Source organism: Pongo abelii, chromosome 2 (assembly GCF_028885655.2).
Source record: "Pongo abelii isolate AG06213 chromosome 2, NHGRI_mPonAbe1-v2.0_pri, whole genome shotgun sequence".
NCBI lineage: Eukaryota > Metazoa > Chordata > Mammalia > Primates > Hominidae > Pongo > Pongo abelii.
The window spans coordinates 157,339,316-157,361,509 of NC_085928.1; the positions used below are offsets into that span (position 1 = coordinate 157,339,316).

At 34.8% G+C, this 22,194-nt stretch overlaps 1 long non-coding RNA gene across 3 annotated transcripts in view; it reads right to left on the reverse strand.

Moving 5' to 3' along the window:
• Positions 1-3,984: 3,984 nt before the first annotated feature.
• Positions 3,985-22,194, reverse strand: part of LOC129058676 (uncharacterized) — a 76,997-nt gene continuing 58,787 nt past the window's right edge. The window contains exons 2-4 of one of the 3 annotated variants that reach the window (XR_010139411.1): positions 7,686-7,844; positions 5,606-5,677; positions 3,985-4,219 (exon numbers count right to left, since the gene is read on the reverse strand). This is a non-coding gene — a long non-coding RNA (uncharacterized LOC129058676). Of the gene's footprint in view, positions 4,220-5,605; positions 5,678-6,519; positions 6,813-7,685; positions 7,848-22,194 lie in introns of those variants that run through there. The other 2 variants (XR_010139410.1, XR_008523954.2) reach the window with 2 other exon arrangements.

The following is a 22,194-nucleotide window of genomic DNA, read 5'->3' on the forward strand; positions in this document are numbered from 1 at the left end:
TTTTATTCTTGGCTTCATTTTCTTTTAGCCTCATTTCTCCAGCTTGATGCAATGTCCATACTCATTAAACTTGTTTCTTCATTTGGCGGCAGGAGAATATATGTAACAGAATAATGAAAATATCAGGGGTTTTAAAACCCAATAATATTGTTCTAATAAAAAAGACAGACTAATCTATCATGTAAAAGAAATTTCTCAGAGAAAAGAGACTATAGTTTCAAGAAGAAAATGTTGGGAAAGAAAACGTTATCTTATATCCGATATTCAGTGTTCTGACAAAGAAAACCAGTGAGGGGAAGATAAGAAGAAAGGGGGAGAAACCTGAAGAGGAAACAGAAGGAAAGGGGAGGGGGAGAAGGTAAAGCTACTGTGGTATTTTTGGAATAAGGAGGGAAGCTGCTCTAATAACACATAAATTTTGTAAAATTTTCTTATTTTAAGTAGTAGAGCAAAGAGGCTTGTGAATTTTATTAAGACAGTTGATATGTTTTTAAAGGAGAAACAATATCATCTTGTAACAGCAGAGCATTTCAATAATTTTATCTTCTAGTCTCTTTGAAGGTGAAAAGGAAATCACCTTTTACTCACAAATCTAGCTGGATAGCATGTTTATTTTAAAATAACCTTTGGCATTCTGTTTATATCAAAAATCATTTGTAAATTTGGAGCAATACAATATGATTTCTTGAAAATACAAAGATAAAACGTTAAATGACGTTTACCAAGTCCCAGTGCTTCTGGATTAGGGGAGGCCTTTCTCACTGACATACTTACTCTACATTTAACATCTTTTGTTGCTACATAACAGGATGAGGGAGTATTCAATCAGAAAGTCATTAGTCGTATTTAGATGTATTTGAATGTAAAATTATTAGTTAACAGCCATATATGTAAAGCCAGTTTTCTATAGCAAAGCTTTCATCTAATTTCAGAGATAAAGTACTTCAAACAAAAAACCAAACACCTCAGGTTCTCACTCATAAGTAGGAGTTGAACAATGAGAGCACATGGACACAGGGAGGGGAACATCACACAGCAGGGCCTGTAGGGGAGGTAGGGGGAAAGGGAAGGGAGAGCATTAGGACAAATACCTAATGCATGTGGGGCTTAAAACCTAGATGACAGGTTGACAGGTGCAGCAAACCACTATGGCACATATATATCTATGTAACAATGTAACAAACTAGTACATTTAGCACCTGTATCCCAGAACTTAAAGTAAAGTTAGAAAAAAAAACTGGAGAGAAAAAAAGAAATAAAATACTGCATTAAAAAAAAATAGGGCATCTGAGAAGCGTGTCCATTAGAATAGTTTTAGTTTCTTAGTGATGTTATGCTGAACCCCTGACAAAAGCGTTAATATTTGATGCCAATATTTTTTCCACTGACAAACTAAATATATCTATTCTGTAATAATATTAAACTAGATCTTGTATTTGGCTATTTAAAAAAGTATAACAAATATATCAAGCTTTGCATATATCTGGGCTAGTGATTTATAAGTATTTTCATTTGTGCATCCTTTCCATTATAAACATTTAAGTATACATTACCAAAATATCTATTTTTAAAAAATTAAAAACATGTATTTTATATGTAATATACCATATATTTATGAAGCACAAACTAACAGAATTGACTTGAACAGTTGCTAAGTTGCATGTATTCTGCCTTGGAAACCACTGATCTGAAAAGTATGTCATAGTCCTAAAAGTAAATATATGTAAGCAACAAAAGATACAGCTCAGTAAGTATAGTGAAAAAACAAGGGGGTGGGTTTCTCAGCAATATCAATAAAGAAAACACTAAATACTTTAATGAGGAATTAAAGTAAATGGCAGAAACAGCTCCAGACGAATGGAAATATAACAGTGGTGTAATCATTAACGTTTCATGAGACCGAGAAGTACTATCAAGATTTCTTGTAGTGCCTCATCAAAATGATAACCTATTTATATGGGTGGTGTCTGTTTACCCCATACATCTGATTATATGGGGTGTATGAACATATGTGTTCATGTATGTTTTCATAATTGTAGAGTAAATAAAAGGCCGTTATGTAACGAATTTTTAAAGCTCACCTAAGGTGAAATTTTAATTCAAAAAGAGTGGCCAAATTCTCATAGCAAAGAATGATTCTTTTCCAATATAATGAGAAGCACATTGAGTTAAGGCCTGCCCGTTTCATTTTGCCTTTGTGAATTTCTAGTGCTTTATGCTGTATCACCACACCAAAATTTAAGTACAGCCTTAGCTGAGAATTTCCTCATTTATTTTTCAAAAGTAATGCTGTAAAAACACTTTCAGGAACGTTATAAATCACATATTACTATACTAAGATACTTAACTAAATCCAGAGGCATTCTTGCTTTTCAAGTAAATATGAATTCTTTCTTGTTTCAGTATGTACCCAGAATTAGTACAATAAATTATTTTTGCATTTTGTCACTAAAAACACACACATGCACGCTCTCTCTCTCTCTCTGTCACACACACACACACGCAAATATTTCCATATGAGTATTGTATTAGAAATTGATTATAACTAATTACTTAGGCGCTTTAAAAGGAGATTTTTTTTAAAAAATGAATGTCATATGAATTTGTTTCAAGCCATTAAAGTTCACACTGTCAATACAGTGCCAAGTGGGAAATTGAGGCCCAAAAGCAGATGTAAGTGACTATTTGGATATCTCACATTTAATTATCTTCAGGGGTAGCATATTATTGCTCCTGAGAAGGGAGTTCTGAAGCAGGTCAATCCCCAGCAGGCACCTGGGCATTATGGGGGTACCCGAGTGTCACTCCATCACTGAAAAATGTCCTAGGAATATCTGAACACCAGGGGAGAGAGATTTTTTAATGTGACTTAAAAAATATTCCTCTTCTTAAGCTTCCTGATCCTCCTATATCATCATCCCAATGACACGACCAGTTGTCATTTTACTTTCTGTCTACGTAACCTCATGCACAGCTAGGAAATAATGATTTAGGACTTGAAATTCAAAACATAATGGTGTTCCTTTTTTTTCATTTCTCATTTTACTCAACACCCCTGCAGAGTTGATGCAAGTACTGAGCTGCCTTTGAAGTCAGCTTGCATCATCTTTGATGGAGTATAAAGCAATAGGAGATACTGACTGCAGTTTTGAGCATCTCAATTCTCATCTCAGATGATGCCGATACATTTGTCATTAAATACGTGGCGTGAGTAAATTCTTGGGAAAATTGCCAAGCAGTTAAAATTGGCAGGTATAGTGTACATATTTCCACCATAAAAGAATAGAAAATAAAAATATTAACCTGTTTTTAAAGCAATTTAGCCTATATTTCACTTAGGCTATTCTTATTTGTGAGTAATTTTGTAGCGTATTCTTGTTACATGGGATCCTTTTTCCTAATACTTTGGATGCTTTGTGAAAGGTTACATTAAACAGATATATATATGGTTTCTAAAAACATTTGACACCTTGAAGAATGATATTCTTTGTTTATATAACAGCAATATAAATTAGTGTCTTTGTTCATTTTCTGCTGCTATTACAGAATATCACAGACTGAATAGTTTAAAAATCACAGGTTCATTTTTCTGGTGGCTGGGAAGTCTTAGATCATGCTGCAGGCCTCTGGCAAGGAGTATCCCACCGTGGAAAACATCACATGATGAGTGAGCAAGCAAGAAAGAAAATGGCAGACAAACTCTTTTTATCAAGAACCCACTCCAGCAACAATAGCACTAATTAATGTATGAGGGTGGAGTCCACATGACCTAATCACCTTTTAAAGGGCCCACCCCTTAGTACCACTAAAATGGCAATTAAATTTCAACATGAGCTTTGGCAGGGACATTCACACCGTAGCAATCAGTATGTGTGGATGAACTCCAGTAGAGTTGGCTTTTTAATATATTTTGCTCTTAACAATAATGATATGGCCCCTAGTAAATAGGAGCATGATTGGAGATGAAAGAATAAATGAAACTAATTTGATTGTAAAATTCTGTCTTCATTCATTGATAGGCATTACTGCTGATTACCAATCTCTTGACCTTATCTTCTGTGAGGTCCATGGGAAAACTGCACTTTTCTGCCGCATTGATGTTGGGTTTTAACCATGTGGCAAGTTTGGGCCAATGAAATTTGAGCATAAGGGCTATGTGAAGCCTTTAATTATGTGAACTCTCTTCTTGTTCTTCTTCTGCAGAGGTGACCATGGAAGCCTGTGTGTTGAAAGAGGAAAGCAAGCTGGAATGCAGAGTGAACACATGGAGTACAGCTGCTATAAAGAGTGACTGAGGAGACTGCAGTAGACTTGCCTGATAGAAAATTAACTTTTTTTGTGTTAAATCATTGAGATTTAGGTTTGCTTATTACCATAGCACAACCTAGCCTATCATGACTAGTGTGTGTATGTGTATATATATATGTGTGTGTGTGTATAATGTGTGTGTGTGTGTATGTGTGTGTATATATAATATAGGAGCTTTTAAAGGAAAATAAATTTAGTAATTAAAATAGGACAAAATGAAAGATACCAAATATCTGTTTGTGCAATATCACACAACATTTTTGTGATTTGCATTGACCTCAGTAGAATATATCATAGACAGCTCTGTAGTAAGTATCTCTAAGCCTTCTCTAAATGCTCACATTCTGCTATTATTAGGATAATCACATTAATTTCTATTGCCTTATACCCCTCTAAAATTAGAGTCTTCAATATCACATTTTTATAACTATTTAGAAGAAATGTTAATGATTGGGGAAAGGAATGTCAAAGGAGAGATGTTCTTTTGAGATAAGCACTTTAAAAATCACAGAAGTTGATTGGGTTCATTTTTCATAGGAGTTTTAAAGAACATAGTTCATTTTAGAGAATGTCTAGTTGCTCTGGATGGCTGTATCATAAGGTCACAAGGACAGGAGAATTGTGACAAAAAATGTACAAGAATAATTCTTTCCTGTGCTGTCTTACATCTATATCTCACAACAAGAGATTACATTCCATTAAGTTCTACATCATTTTCATTAAAAACACAATCTGAATCCTAAGAGGAAAATACTAGCTACCAGAAACATAAGATTCTCAGAGAGCTTAGTGTGCTGCATGTTAAGTTGCAGACAGACATGCTAGTTTTCTTTGAATAGTAACTTAAATCTATCCCCTTATTTTTCCATCTAATTTTCAGCAGGTCACTCTCAAGTCAAAATTTAATTTTATGTGGTTGAATTTGCAGAGCCAAAATGAAATTGCATGCTGTAGGGGGAAAAAATTTAACCTACTTTTAATAGCCCCTTTGAAAGATACTTTGAAGACATGACTTACTCTCATAGTATGTTGACTATCTGAAGAATGAATTATTATATCCTTGTCAAATTTTAAATATCACGCTGTTAAAAATATTAGTCACACAGGGGGCTGCTTGACAGTAATGCCACAGAAAAGCTCAGGTCTATATGAACAGGCAGAGTCTGAAAGTTAATACCATGGTTCCATGGAGCTCTGTCTTCCATGGGCAACCGCTAAGGGGTGGGGATGGGGGTGGGAAACTGCTTCAAGTTTCCTTGGAACATTGGCAGGACTCTGCCAACTGCATTCTACTTACTGTTCCAGCCAGCTGAGGGAGACTTGTGTCTTTCTCCTGCCGTCCTCTCCCAGCAGAGCTTTAGAGGAGAGTCTAAAAGAAATAAAAAAGCTATCATTTCAAGTGAGGAAGATTTAAAAAAAAAATACATCCAAGAAATGTGAGTTGAGATCTAGACTAGAGGTTGTAAAGAAAATGATCCAAAGAATTTCTTTTAAAAGGCAGGGCATTTTTTTTTTTTTTAAGCCTGAAAAATAAGATTAGAAACTGGCTTGGATGAGCCCAACTGTGATTAAAAAAATAAACCTTTTATAGTTAAGTCAAGATTTTTTTCCCTCTTTTTGTTCTTTGACTTTTCCTTGCAGGGAAAGGGGCAATCTTTACCTAATCAGAGCGAAGCAAGAATCACTGAGGCAGCGGAAGCATCCTGTAGGTGAAGGTCAGGCCAATTTTCACCCAAGTAATGCTGTTTTATCAGTCATTGAACAAAGATTGGGGCCTTCCTTTTCTTGATCCTTTTGTGCTTTCCCCTATTACTTTAACAGATCTGAACAAACCAGGGATTCTTCATCCAAAAGTTCCATTTAGCTGCATTTATTTCAAATCCTCCAAATTTCACATCTCAATGTTACAGCAACTTAAGAATGATAAAAACCTACACGTTTTTAGGCAGGAAGACAAAGTTAACTAAAAACAGAATTAACACAGGACACAGTGGTTGTTTTCATGGGAACTTGGCCATTTATTTAGTGCTGAATCTCATGTCAGCCCTATTAATCCAGACACTTTTTAGTTTCAAGGGTTTCTATTTTCTGTATGTCTACAAAACATGAACACTGTTGATGAAACATTGAGTTACAAATTGGATGATGTTACACTTGGCAACTTGGATAAGAGTCAGGCTGAGAAGCCAAGACTATAAAACAAATACTCACCCTAGTGATGTGTGGTATCCAAAATAAACGTATTATGCAGTTGCCTCTGAATAACTGCTCCAATGCTGTAATATTCTAGGTCACATTATGTCAGGTCCATTTATTCTCATGTATACATTTGGTGTTTTCAAAATGGGAGATATCAACATGAAAAATGGGGAAAATGTCATTTTACAAAGATGAAGTTAAGAATTAGTTTAATAATTTCAAAAAATCATCTTATTTTAAAGCATAGCATTTCAATGTATAAGCTGCAGCATGGAACCTCTTCATAGTCTTGACAGCTTTGACTCAATTTTCCTATATCTGAATAACTACAAACTATATTTGCTTGTTTACCCTTGTCCTGTCTTCTACCTTTCTCTTCTTTATTGATCTTTTCTTACATCTTTACTTGCCAATTATTTGTCTCCTTTTTTCCACCCTTCCTTCCCCAGAGCCCAGATTAGAAGTTGGCTGCCTTTAGATGGAGGGATTCATTTGGATACTATTTTCCTCTTTAAGCGGCTTGGATTTTTTATGTTACAAATTGTATAGCTTTGTGGACATACAGAAAATGTTAATTTTGAGATTATTGTAATGAATCTGTAAATACTAGTGATTTGATTTATTCAGAGATAAGTAGGTTAGGGACTCTACCTTTTTTATTGCTGAAAATGTGCCCAAACTTGACCTATTTTCTGTTACTAAAATACGGAAGGGAAGACACTGTATCATTCAATCATTTTAATGCTTTGAACCATGGAAAAAAATATAAAAGGCTACCTCTGCTCCCCATTTGTCTTTTCATTTTGATTAATAAATACATGATATTCTAACATACTGAGGAAGAAAGTGGAGTGAAGATAGGACAAGCACACAGCTGTAGACAGGAGAAAACTATACTGCCCTTGCTTAGGAGCTTTATATAATCCATCAACCAGCTCTGCAAATCTTTGCCACAGAGTGTCTCTCAGCACGACCTTTTCCTGTTCACTGGACCAGCAACCCTCACTAAGGTCCAAACCACCTAATACTCTGTTATCCATCAAAGCCTCCTTACTGGTCTCCCTGCCTTCATACTCTCCCCTCACCACTTCATACACCTGAAAGGGAGTGAAGTCTCAACTACCATCCTTAAATTCATCATTGGACACCCCGAAGACCAGAATTTTATATTTACTTACTGAACTGTCAGGGTTGGAAGAACTAGCAGAACTAGCTGAAGGATTATAGAACCATCAGCAGCAAGAACAGTATCTTCTTTCTCTTGTCCACAGCTGTGTAAATGGTTTATCCTTTACTTGTTTTCATTCTGCAGACCCTTGTGACACTGCACATTCATCCTGCTGAAGTGAAACAATGAATTGGGGTGGGAGTTGGTTGGGGTTGTTTGGGATGTGGGGAAAGGCCAAAGAGTAGTGCAAATAAAAGCAGTAAAGGAATAGAGCAAAGAGGTTTACCATATAAGAAAAAAAATTCTGTTAAAGTTTTTTTTTCTGGGAATGATAAGCACTGAGAAGATCAACATTCATATTTAATTATAAGCATGTCATATTCATCACAAAAGACTCAGAATTATTTGGCAGTATTTTATTAATAAATCATTCATATTACTCTCTATCTTGAAAGAAAAATAATTTGAAATATAATGAGATTTTCCTTTATTTTGGAATATACTTTCTACCATTCATTTTAAATCAGTGAACTTTCACTCCAAGTTTGCTTCCCATTCTCCAGAGTGCCATTAATCTTCAAATGGAGCAATTTCAAACCACAATTTTGTTATTATTATTAAAAGAATTCAGTAACTTCCAATTTTATTACAAATAGGACTAAAATGAAAATGCTTACTTGGTAGCTTTTTGTTTGATTCTCAACAGTTTTCAGAAACCAGAACCATACAATTCCCTGTCTGGTACAGTGAGCAACAGTTTGTATCTGCTTAGCTGGTGTTTGTATGCTCAGTTAACCAGCCCTTGTATGTTCTGTCTCTTCTAAGGGCTGTGGAAATTTAAATACAGTAAATGCTCTATGACAGTGCTGCTGTTGTTTAGTCAATTCATTTCCTTGAGTAGAAGATCAGTTCACAATTACTTCAGGGCAGTCCATACAGGCCATCTTAGTTGGCCATTAATTAAGCAATAAGACATGACAGGCAATATATTTCTGGGCCATTTAACATATCTCTTGAGGGATTTTTAAAGCCAGAGGCTAAAGGTCAAGTGACTTTAGACTTTAACCACTTGAGAAGTTCACTGCCAGGAATTTTCCATTACCACAGGGGAAATCTGAATATGAATTATTGAAACTAAGAAACACAAGACTTTGTTAGTGTATAATTGGGAAATCAAGCCAAAATTTTTAAAAATAAATTTATAGAGTGCCATATATTGTACCATAATCTGCCATGTATTATCTCATCTAATTTTTCCAAGAATCTTGTGAAGTGTTCATTATCCCCATTATACAGTAAAAGCACGTGAAGCTCAGAGAAATTTTATAGCTTAAATCCTTTGCACTATGGTTTAGAATTCTGAAATTAAATAATTATTAAATTACAAACTCTTGAGTTAGCTGGACTTAAAGCATTGTTCTCTCCCACCCAAACTCTAACTTCTTGTAATAAGAGCAAAGATTAATTTAGAAAACATGGCTGTGCCATGGCCTATTGGGAAACCACTTCTCTAGACTTTATGGCTCCTTTTAGTGAGTCTTACAAAAATTAATAATAACATTGTTTATTAGTAATTGACTGCTTAAATGTAACAGAAACTTTTGGGCTTTACTGGAAAATATTTAAGATTTCTCAAGAAACTGCCCCACAACTCAGAGATTCTTTCTTGACAACATTGTCATTTTTATGTACCTTATTTCATCTCTCTCGGCCCAGATACTCATTGTCTATGTTTGCCTCCTAAATGCCCACTTTTGCTTTATATATAGGCATACTCTCTATTAATTTCTTACTGTGAAAAGAACATGGTATGCTCTTGGCCAGGTACGGTGGCTCATGCCTGTAATCCCAGCACTTTGGGAGGATGAGGCTGGTGGATCACCTGAAATCAGGAGTTTGAAACCAGCCTGACCAACATGGAGAAACCTCATCTCAACTAAAAATACAAAATTAGCCTGGCATGGTGGCACATGCCTGTAATCCCAGCTACTCAGGAGGTTTAGGCAGGAGAATCACTTGAACCCAGGAGGCAGAGGTTGCGGTGAGCCGAGATCACGCCATTGCACTCCAGCCGGGGCAACAAGAGCAAAACTCCGTCTCAAAAAAAAAAAAAAAAAAAAAAAAAAAAGAACATGGAGTGCTCTCTGACTAATTGGATAATATTCTCTAAGTTATTTCTGTCCCAACACATAGTGTACAGGATGCACCTAAATTCTACTTATCTTTTTTTTTTTACTTTACTTTTTCCTACCTCTCCCTGTTCATTGATTTTAGTAGAGATACCCTGACAAGCAGACACCTAACTTTATATTATATTCCATGTGCTTAGACACATATGTAAAGTAAATAATTATTTTATTAGCTAAATTGATATATACATAATTTTATAAAATCCAAAACCAGCACAGAAAATTCTTTAATACTAACGAATTTAACTTTATCCAGCTTTTTTTCAGCTTCCTGAACTTACCTTCACTTCTAATGTACTCAGAGTATTAACTAGATTATATTTTTTGTTGTTATTGAAGCAGTTTCTTGTCAGTTTCCATAATAAAATATTATTTTTGTTCTGTCTAATGATTTCACTTACCGATTTATTCAACATTTATTGAAGATTGACTATTCTTCTATCTTTTTCATATTATCAAAGTTAGAGCATTAGCAGAACTCAATCCAACTTCAGTGGCTTCATACTTAGTTAAAATTGTTCCCTGATTTTAATTCTACATCATGTCTGTTTAGTTTCCAAAACTGTAAAATTTTGGTTGTGTGTGTGTGAGTGTGTATGTGTGTCCACACATACATTTCACATTTCTTGTCATCTCCGTTGACTAAAATCAAAGAAAATCCTTGGAAATCTGATCATGTACACTTTGTCATTTAAATCTAAGCTGATTTAAATCTAGGTCAATTTAGTCGAAACAATAATTGACGCTCTCTTGAGCTCTTGGACAGAAATTTTGCTTTGAAATGTTGTTGAAGGGAGTAGCTCTTTCCACAGGACATGCATTTGTGAGGATGTGTGCAATGCCAGAGCTACTGGAAGCTTTCTTGTAGGGCTAACAGGGGTGCCTATCTGAGAGAAAAGCCAACGTAAAGAGAAGAGGACCTGAGAGGCAGAGAGAAGGAGATGGACTTCTGAAGTCATCCTTTGCACTTTGAGATTCACTTTTGCCCCCATACCTGTTACTATCAGTTGTGTGAAACAACATTGACTCTGTCCACACCCTTTCTTTCAACCAGTTTGAGCTTTTAAATTTTATTTCACTGTTTTTCAGCTGAAACTAATACGATACTGAGAAGATGTTTGTAAAATTTTTGGTATAGTGTGGATAAATTATAGGTCTCAAATACATTACTTTCTGTAAAATCTATTACTACCTAAAATATTGACCCAGTACTCAGATTTATTCTGCAAGAAACACATTTTACTTTTGAAAGTACTTTTTATATATTCGTATAATCCACGTTTTTGAATCTTGGCCTATATTGGCAATCATTTAGCCTCTAGTTAGGTCCCAGAGAATTATGTACGGTGAAGCTGGTGAAAAACACATTTTCAACATTTAATATTATTCTATCTTCAAGGATGTTCCCAGGGAGAGTGATATAAATTACCCCAAATAAGTTGAACCTAGATCAACTATAGCTCTCCAAATATAAATTTATTGCAGAAGTAGACTTCTAGCAGTTTCCTCAGGGTTCTTTTATAAGGTGGATTAGGTAGAATGTTTACCACAGGTCTGTCATGGTTTCACTACTAAGGAAGACTTTCAGCAGTCAGATTAGAGTGTCTTATAAAACTGTACTCAGTAAAGTCTTCTTGTGGAAATCTCAGGCAAAAGTGTTCTTACGATGAACTATTTGAGGGCTACTTCTTGCTTAAGTGAAGTTCCATGAAGACCGTGCATTTTGAGGTCCAACATTGAGGCCATACTTCAAGGAATATTTTATGAATCTTTTTCTAGGCATCTGGGGTCCATACAAGGATTAAGCTTTTATCTTTAGAATGCTTTTTCAGACCATTGCCAGGAAGACCTGATCTGCTATATTACTGCAGATGGCTGTCTCTAATACACCAGTAGTTATTAAAGGCTCAAATAATGGGTTCTTAGATTTTTCCCCAATTTCTCCTTTTTTATTTGTAAAAGCCTTCTATAAGAATTACTGTACATGCACAAAAAGGCCCCATTTAGAAAATAGTGTGTGAATTCCCATTCTGTACAGTAATGGTCCATATAACTGTATTAAGTCAGTTCCTTTAATAGGGAGAGTGCCTTTTTAGTTTGTGAGAAATCTGCCCCTGCTGAGATTTGAACCAGGTACCCTTGGATCTAAAAGCATTTGCTTTACTCTTTAGATAAAGTGAAATCTTCTTAAAGTGGGGGTGGGGTAGCTCTCTTTGACTTTGGAGACATATCTTTGACAATTTTATTTTTCTTTCTGAATTCCTTTCTCAGTCTCTTTCCTCTACTCTTTGTTTTATCTGTTCTAGGGTGTTTTTTTTTCCATTTGATCCTTTGGCTAGCACTGGTCTTTAACAATATGAATAAAAACCTCTGTATCTAAGACCAGCATTTAATACTTAACTATGGCAACATTGTTAAATAATCAATAAATGCCAGATTTCAGGATTGAACTGCAGAGTCTCTAATAATTCCCAGCTCTAAGAACTGATAAATCTAAGTTATTTGTGTCATTTTTAAAAAATGATTTTTTTTTTGCTTGGAGGAAAAATACTTGAATTGGATGCTCTATGTGTATTGTTTGATGAAGACCATTCTGCGAACAAGTCTTCTTGAATCTGCTTCTTAAAAATACATTGTGGTAATTAAATAAAAATTAATTTCCTGTACACTCTTAGAGTCTCATTATATATCCACTAGCTAAATTCTAATGGTTGTGCAATTTGTGATGTAATATTCCATCATTCTTTGCAAACTTTATCATATTCTGTAAGAGTTAATGAGAGAATTATAAACACTTGTGAGCTTTTATAAGATGAACTTGTTCTATACTCAAACGTAGATTGTCTTCCAAGTGTTTTCTAAACAAAACAGTGTAGGATGGGATAACAAGCTATAATATTACAATAACCAGGGTGATTTTTCCTCCTCCTTTGTCCATTCAGATTACAGTAGCCAGAGGAAACAAGGGTTTAGATCTTTAGTTCCCATTATTTCATCATTAAGCACTTCTGAAATGCTCATGATATGCCAGGTGCTTTACGGAACTTAAAAAGACTTATTCTTACATAAGATAAAAAAGTTTATTCAAGGATAACATTAGACACATTGTAATTACTCCCACTGGAAACATAGTATAGCAAAAAAGGTTTTGGGTACAAAAAAGGAAATTTAACAAGGCATGTTTTCTTTTTATTGCAATTCCAGCCCTAATTCTTCACCCATAGCTCTCTGAGGCCAAACATAACAATCTAGATCTGGATTTGGTAATTTATTCAAGATTAGAATGTAACAAAAATTTATTATGTAATAGGACCTTTGAAAAACATGGACGCTTGTATGAGTTCTTTCTTAGACAGTCAATTGTAATTCAGCCCTAAATTCCTGAATTCACCTTATATTTGCCCTTGAATTGAGTCTTCAGTAATAGCTACAACTTTGAAGTTATCAAAGGTGACCTGAAATCAGGCTGAGCACACTGGAGAATCTTTGTGTCATAGAGTAATGTCAGTTCTATACTAGATCAGGAGATAAAACCAGAAAACGAATGATGTTTATTTACCCACAATCTGTTTAGTGCCAGACCTAGTTAACTAAACAACACGTATGTGAAAGTTCGGCAAAATGCTTGCAACAGAGCTATCATTCAATAAATATTTGTGGAACAAAGAAAGTTTCAAGAACTGTGATAAGAAAAGATAAATCATAATCTCTGACCACAAGAAAATGAAATTATCATTTGAAAACCAATTAGATAGATTTATAATTGGAAAGTGCAGGGTCTCAATTTCTGTTTCCCTGACCTAGCTTTTACACACTATAAAATGTTAAAAATACGGTTTTTTTCAAGACTAATATTAGGCATTTTTAAGCTTCAAGAGCAGTAAGAAGTTTGTACTGAACCCTCCCCCAGATGATTTCTCCCTTGTCAACTGTTTTCTGGAAAAAAAAATTAAGAGATAGTTCACAATTTTAGTGTTAAAGATAAAGGGCTTACATGCTTTGTTTCACTAATTGGACGAGTCAAGATAAAAAGGCTTTCTAGACTCTTTCTTATTTCTCTGGGACATGGATATTAGAAAGCAGGAAGTCATCAGGTGCGTGAAGAATGTAAAATAAATATCATTGAAATGATGCTGGAATGCAGAAAAAGATCATTAGATTTTAAACTTCTTACTTCTGCTTTAAAAACAAACGTAAATGTTGTATACCGCAATTTCGAAAATTCTGGTTGTTTTTATATAGTTTTCCTGGTGGTATGTAGCATGAACATTAAGAGAACAATTGTCTCCAGGCAATGATTATTGTTTCCCCAAACATGACTCTATGTACTTAACACCTTTTCTTTAGACTAAAATTCTTTCTTAAAAAGAATAATTATTTGGAAATTAATTATTTAATAATTATTTGGAAACATGAATTACCATTTAAAATCATATAGATGATTGCCTCTACTGTATCTTTCCCTAATTAATTGCACTGTCATCTCCAGCAGAATAACTAGCACCTTGAAAGAAGGAGAATCAGTAGGGTACAACCTAAATACAGGTACGGACTCTATCTCCCTTCTCTGTTACCTCCACTCTCTGCCAACCTCACCTCCATCATTCAAATCTCTTTTCTGGAGTTCTCCACTCCTTGAATTGATATTAATATCAAGCTAAGTACTGTAATATTTTTCCTAGCCATTTTTAGATAGTGAGTTTTACAGGTAATTTGGCAAAAACAAGTTTTCATAAGTGTTATGAAAATGTCATGCTAAGGATAATGTTTAAAAATACCCTGAACTTCACATAAAGTCAAAGCTTCTCCCTCTTTCCAGCTTAGCAACTGCTTTAGGCACAGGACAGAGGAGAACGCTTTGTTTGCCTTCATCTTTGTTCCGTATTTTTGACTCTTCTATCCTGTACTCCTCTTGCTAGATGAGGTTTCTAACCTTTTCACAAATGGAGTGAAGAAAAGAAGTTAGAAAAACTAAAGATCTTATTTGATGACATAAATTTGATTCGATGGCTGCTCTTCTTAGGAAAGACATCCGAGATTCCTAATTCTGATTCTGCCTGAGAGTAATTTTATGGATTTATTGGAGACAACCTTGTTGATATCCTCCAATACAGTGATCTCACATGGTGAGGTTTTCTATTTAGCTAGCTGCTTACAACTTCAATTCTCAGGGCATGGGCAGCCCAGGCCACATAGACTCTTACTCATGAGCCTTCATTATCACTCCAGGAATCTCTCTTGCGAAAGTCCTTTCCAGATGGATTGAATTCGGCTTCCTTCCACATGGTCCACATTCATCCATGGACACCTTACGTCTTTACGTCTTTGCTTCTGCCAAATAAAGGTTATTCCCAATGTCATTTTCTCTCTCTATCCTCCTGTTATTCAGGCACCTCTGGTCATAGTTTTTAGCCTTTTAATTTTTATAGTACAGGTCAAAAGCCACCTGATTCTGAAAGACACATATAAAGCTTTCTCTAAGTGGACCTGTCACATTGCCTCTATCCCCACTCTTTCCCCATGGCAAGGGAAAATTCAATAATTTTATTTAAAGAAAGTATTTCTCCATAAACAGCCATTTTTCTTTGCTCCTCTAACCTTTACATATCCTCAAGGAAAGTATTAAGGTAAAAACTAGGAAACTAGTTTTTAACTACTGACATAGTTTGGGTATTTGTTCCCTGCCCAAATCTCATGTTGAATTGTAATCCCCAATGCAGGGCCTGGTGGGAGGTGTTTGGATCATGCGGGTGGATACCTCATGGCTTGGTGCTGTCTTCGTGATAGTGAGTTCTCATGATATCTGGTCATCTAAAAGTATGTGGCATCCCCAGCCCCACTCTCTCTTGATTGCTGCTGCTTTTGCCATTAAACATTTAGAAATGCAAATGCACCTTTGCCTTCTGCCACCACTGCAAGCTTCCTGAGGCCTACCATAGAAACCAAGGAGATGACGGCTCCATGCTTCCTATAAAGCCTACAGAACTGTGAGCCAATTAAGCCTCCTTTCTTTATCACTTACTCAGTCTCAGGTATTTCTTTATAGCAATGCAAGAATGGCCTAATACAACCATCTTTTTTTTCCAAGTCTTTCGTAAGTAGTCTTGTTTCTTATTTTGGGGTTCCTTGGCATTTTTAATACTCATTCTCTATATTTGGGTCTTGGCTAAAATGAAGAAGTAAAAACTTACTTTAACATCTTCTTATGACAGTTGATTATTAACTTACCCAACCTTCTTTTAACTTATTAACTAAAGAAGGTTAACTCACTAACCTTATTTTCCTATTGGAGACCTCTATCACAAAACCAAAGCTCTTGCCTCTCTGAGTTTGAAAGCTTCTAAGGGAAATAATAAGGCCAATTAGGTAAAGAAATATTATCATACATAGTGTATTTATATATATTCATATTTCTAAATAAAGACTCTCCTCAGTTAAGGCAATGTTACCCCATTATTTGTTCTCCTCCTAATTTTACATAAATTCAGAGACAAAGACCATGCTATTCTCCAGCCCTGTGTTTCTGTGCCTGGCCTTTGCCCATTCAGAGGGCCTGCTTTTTATATGGCCCAAGTGTGAGTATACAGTATTCAACATCTCTTCCACATATTCTTAATTTCTGACTAAGCTATTTTCTGTGAGGCAAAGCAATGCCTCATCTCTCTTTTTGGTCAGTTCTTATCAATTTAACTCACTTTGCATGTTATTTTGAGTTGTTTGGTTATCCTTTCTACTTCTACAAGGGAATAAATACTACTTATAAAATAATTAATTACTATAAATTAATACTTTAATAATTCATTCAACAATCTTTAGTTTTATCTCTGGGAAATGTTGGGGACTTCAAGATGAATAAGGAGAAATAAGACATGCACAAAAATGTAATGCAATATATAATCTGCTGAGTGTGATTAAGACATTTAAGAAAAATGCCGTGAATATTGAGAAGAAAGATTTATTTTTGGCTAAGAGGTGTGAGACACCATGAAAGACTTCTGAGAAGGAGTTCTACCTCATGTGGACCTTGAAAATATGGTAGGCGATTTCCATAACAGAGATATTATGCCAGACTGAGAAAACAGCATGGACACAGTGAAAAAATATTTGGCCACTTTTGGTCAAAACTTTTTATTGTATATTATATATCTAACAGAAAAAAAACTGAAAAGGAAGACTTCAGCCAGACTTAGGAGGGTCATTAATGCCAGGATTAGAGAGATTGGACAGTATTCAATAAAGAAAGAATGTGAGGATGGTACTGAAATTTCTAAGGAAGAAAATTAACTGATTGGAACAGTTACTTGGAAACATTAAATTGGTGGCTGAAAAAGTGAAACAATTATAAATGCAATGATCAAAAACAGAAAATAAAAAGTGAGCATGAATTTAAGACAACGATCTAATCAAGAAGCAATGAATTCCTGAGTGAATGAGTATAGTGGGAAAAAACAGAGAGGAATAAATATGGGAGCTATTTCTATGATAGAATGGAAGATTTGAATTGGACATGGAGATTAGAAATGAAGAGTAGTCACTATGGCTTCAAAGTTTGTACCCTGAATGTACAATTAAGCAAAATAGGGAAAAAGAAGTTCCAGTATGAAAAATACCTGATGATGTAAAAGCAAGTGTTATTTGATGTTCAGAGAAGAGAGCAATCAGGGGTTGGAGTAGTTAAGAAAAGGCTTCATTTGAAGCTTTAAAAGTTAAATAAGAATTCTCAATAAAAATGCAAGATAGAAAAGAAAGGTAATGTGCAAATAAAAGACCCTAACTCTTTTCAATTTGGGTCTAGATTTTCTAATAAAAAGTGTTATTACAGATTATTCTGTCCTTTAGATAGTACCCAAGATGATCAAGAATACTAAGAACTGAGGTTTAGATTTACTTAGGATGTTACTTAAGATAGCTCAGTTTTACTAGAGACTTTTTTGAATTTGATTTTTTTCTCTGTTCCCACTTATTTTTAAATTCACAAACAGTAAAACTGTTTTTGTATGTACAGTTCTAGGAGTATTGACAAGTGCATAAAGTCCCTAGCACCACCAAAATCAAGTTATGGAACATTTCTATCACTCCAAGAAATTCTCTCTTGCAGTCCCTTTGTAGTTAGCCCCTCCTCCTGCATCTAATTATTGGTAACCACAGATCCATTCTCCTTCCCTATATTTTTGCCTTTTTCAGAAAGTTATTTTGGTAGACACAATTTTAAGATGTCATTCATCCCTTGTTATAATAACTCTTGTCATTATGCTACATTATATACGTGGGCCTGATATAATCACACAAGCTGCTTAAGAACATAGAGTGTTTGACAGCTGGTAACAGGAAAGGAAGTCAGAGATCTGAAGCAGATTCGATGTACCATTGCTGGCTTGTAGATAAGGAGGGACATGTGGAAAAGACCTGAAAGTGGCCTCTGGGAGCTGAGCGGCAACAAGGCAATGAGCACCTGCAACCTACAGTCATTAAGAACTGCATTCTGCCAAGAACCTGGGTGAACGTGGAAGTTGCCTCTTCCCCTAGAAACTTGAGTTAAAAGCTCAGACCAGTAACATATTGACTTTGACCTTGTAAGAATCTATGCAGAGAACCCAACTCAGCCCACCCCAGACTTTTGACATATAGAAATGTGAGCTAATATACTAATGCTGTTTTAAGCTGTTGAGTTTGTGGTAATTTGTTCTGCAGCAATAGAAAATATATACATTAATATAAATGGAATCATAGAGTATGCAGCCTTTTAAGACTGGCTACTTTCATTCAACATAACACATTTGAGATTCACCTGAATTGTTATGTGAATGACTGAGTATTATTCCGTTGGATGAATGTACCACAATTTGTTTATCCATTCACCACTTGAAAGACATTTGGGTTGTTGCAAGCTTTTGGAGATTAGAAAAGAAGCCTGCTCTCATCATTAGTGTACCAATTTTGTGTGAAAATAAGTTTTCTCTTGTATAGCTACCTAGGAGTGGTATTTCTGCATTATATAAATATATGTTAAAACATGTAAGAAACACCAGATTTTTCTCTGAAGTAGCTGTATCATTTTGCATTTACATCAGCAAACTATGAGAATCCCAGTAGGTATTGTCAGTCTTATTTATTTTAGCCATTCTAATAGGTATAGAGTAGTATAGCATCATTAAATTTGATTTTAAACATATTTATCACAAACTTTAACAATTCTGCACAAATTATAATTTTTATAAAATTGTGCCATAAACATTAACATGTTTTAGCTGTTTCACTGAAAATATGCCTTTGACCAAGAGTATCACATTTATATGACTGTATTTATTTTTTACTGTTTTATAACAAATTTTCGCAAGCTCAGCAGCTTAAAACAACATTCATTTATTAGCTCAAATTCTGTATGTCAAAAGCCCATGGCAGGCTCAGTTGGGTTCTCTGCTTAGGTTCTTAAAAGGTAAAAGTCAAGGAATCACTGTATTCTCCACTGAGATACTAAGAAAGCATATCTGGGCCAAGGTTTATTCATGTATTCAGCATTTACTGATATCAGCTATCAGCTATGTACTAGAAATGATGCTAGGTACTAGGGATAAAAGATGATAAATATATGGCCCTGTCCTCAACGAGTTCATGCTCCCTGAAGAGTCAGATCACATAATGTGTATTTGTAATGTAGTCTGGTAGTTGTCACGAGAGAGGTATGTGAACAGGGCTATTAGGTCACAGTTGAGGAAGCAAAGCATTCTGCTTGAGGGAGTCAGTTAGTGAAGTGATGAGATATGACTATAGATATACAATGATTGAGATTGAAGACTTAAATTAGCACTGAGGATTTATGTAAAGTTGACTAAGGATGTCCAACTGGAATCACTTTGTATAATCTAATGACTAAGATATTTTCTCTCAGCTTCTTTAAAATTTTTGGAATCCTCCCCAAATAACTGTGTTGGCTATATTGTTAAGGATAATATATGACATGATTTTGTAGATTGCCAATGGGAAAGGTTCTAATTCTTACAGATGTGTTTTTTTTGGTAGAAACACAAAACTGGGCATAACAAAGATGTCTTGGAATTTTATTTTTTTGAGGAACACCAATAAATACTGTTAAACAGGGTTTCTTGGCAGAGTTTTGTTAGTTTGATGTTTTCTTTCTCTTGAAGTTAGTCAATGATTTATGCAGTACATATATCTGTGAGTATGTGTGTGTGTATGTTACAACTAATGAGCATGTAAGTGGCTACCTCTGGTAGAGCTATGATCTTGGAATCTCATATTCAAGAACGATTTACCCATATTCTATTTTGAATAATGCTCTGTGTTTTATATGTAGTAAAAGAGACATTTGCAGTTCTGTTTTTCAAGTACATCCAGTATTTCCCATATCCAGGGCCAGAGTATACGTGGCAAGACTGTATGTGTGAAGAGCAAATGAGAGTAAATAAAATTGTGTCAAACAAATTAGAGATTGTACATAATTAAATAAATGTATGGTTAATCATCCAATAATTGCAAAAGCATTAAAAAAAATTCTCACACACTATGCCTGAGTTCTAAAGAAAACATTTGGACATTTTGAGTTTATTTGATTTTAAATTTCAGAAGAGTTTTCATTGAGGTAACATTTACTTTTGAGGTGTGTAATCTGGGCTCAGCAGGTTGTAATGCTATAGCCTTTGATGTTCACCAAGTTTGTTTATGAACTGTGCTGGAGATGGCAATCCAATATCTTCAACAACAAAAATTCAGAGACAAACACAGGACATCTTTTTCTGTTTTGTTCATAACAATGTCTTTACTGCCAGAACGTAACCAAGGATCTGTTAGAAATGTAAACAAGATTGCTTTTGTGCACCAAAGAGAATGTGATTGGTGTACCAATTTCAAAAGCTAGCACATTTTAGGTGATGTGAAATGTGTTACAATGCGTGCAGTATCCTAAAGCATTTCTAAAGCTGCCTGAAGCAGAACATAAGCACTGAGTCCACAGAATTTTGAGTGATTTGTACCTACCAACATGTTTTCAAAATATTAAGTATGTATTCTTTTGTCTCTTTTTGGCTTTTGGCAGCCCGACAGCTTAAACTAGGTTTACAAGAGCCAGTGAAACACCATTTTGAAATTTTTGAGAGCTCTGATTTTGATGGCTTGCAATAAACCACATAGGATATTCCCACTGGAGGAAAAGAAGTTATAAACTGTCATGAATATTACAATTTACATGATTTGGAGCTTGGGGATCTCTTGTTTAGATTTTTAACTCCAGCTAATCACAGATTTTCTGTTTTGAAAACAATGATTTGAATATAAACCAACCCAAAGAGGACAATAAGACAATTTCAACAAGCTAATTAATTTCTATAAAAAAGAGAAAGAAATTTCACATGTTCTGAATTTGCTTCTGAGAATGGCTCAGAACATAGGCTTCATTTGCAGAATCAGTCGAAACCAGTTTTACTGATAAACAGAGTAGAGCTCAACTGTCTGGGTCTACAGATGACACCTAGCCAGGTAGCACTGTGAACATACATTAACACTCATCCAAAAGAGGTAATTAGAAAGTGTCAGATGAAAACACTTTAAAAAATTAAAAAGAAAACTCTACTACAGACATGAAAAGGATTTTCATTTTTATAAAACTACTAATTTAGAATTTTAAGTGATAGACTTATCATTTCCATTGTGTTCAAGGCAGTCAGAATGATGGCAGATCTCAAGCTCTTTCTATTTGTTCCCCCACAAAACATAGCTATTCTTAAATTTTCTACAAATGCTACCATCTTATCAGAATTACTTTCAAGAGAAATATAGGTCTCAAGAATAAATAAATCAGATGAATAACCCACTTGGGCATCTTGTAAAAATAAATGTAACCTATCTATCGATAAACGTTTTATGAATTTTATTAAGAAAGCACTTTTTGACTTTTAAATAATTTAGTTACTGATCTAATTAAAAAAATCATTGTACATATCTTTTGTTCAGTTTATAAGTGGGCTACATTATATGTTTAAATAAAATGTAAACTATCACTGTTCAGTAGGAAACTCTTTACTACTCATTCGTTTAACAAATATTTATCAAGGACCAGAAACCATAACTTTAGCTCATGTCGATGCTGCTATTCCAGTTGGAGCCACCATAGTCTCTCACCTGAGTCATGGTGGTAACTCTTAATCTCTTTGTTTCTGGGTTGTTTTTTTTTCTTATAGCCCATTCTAAAAAAGAAACTTGAATGATTCTGTTAAAATATAAGTCATTTTATGGCTCTTCTCTATCCAAAATCTCCCAGTCACTTCTCATTTTATTAAGAGTAAAATCCAAAGCCTAAATCATTCTGCTGGCCTC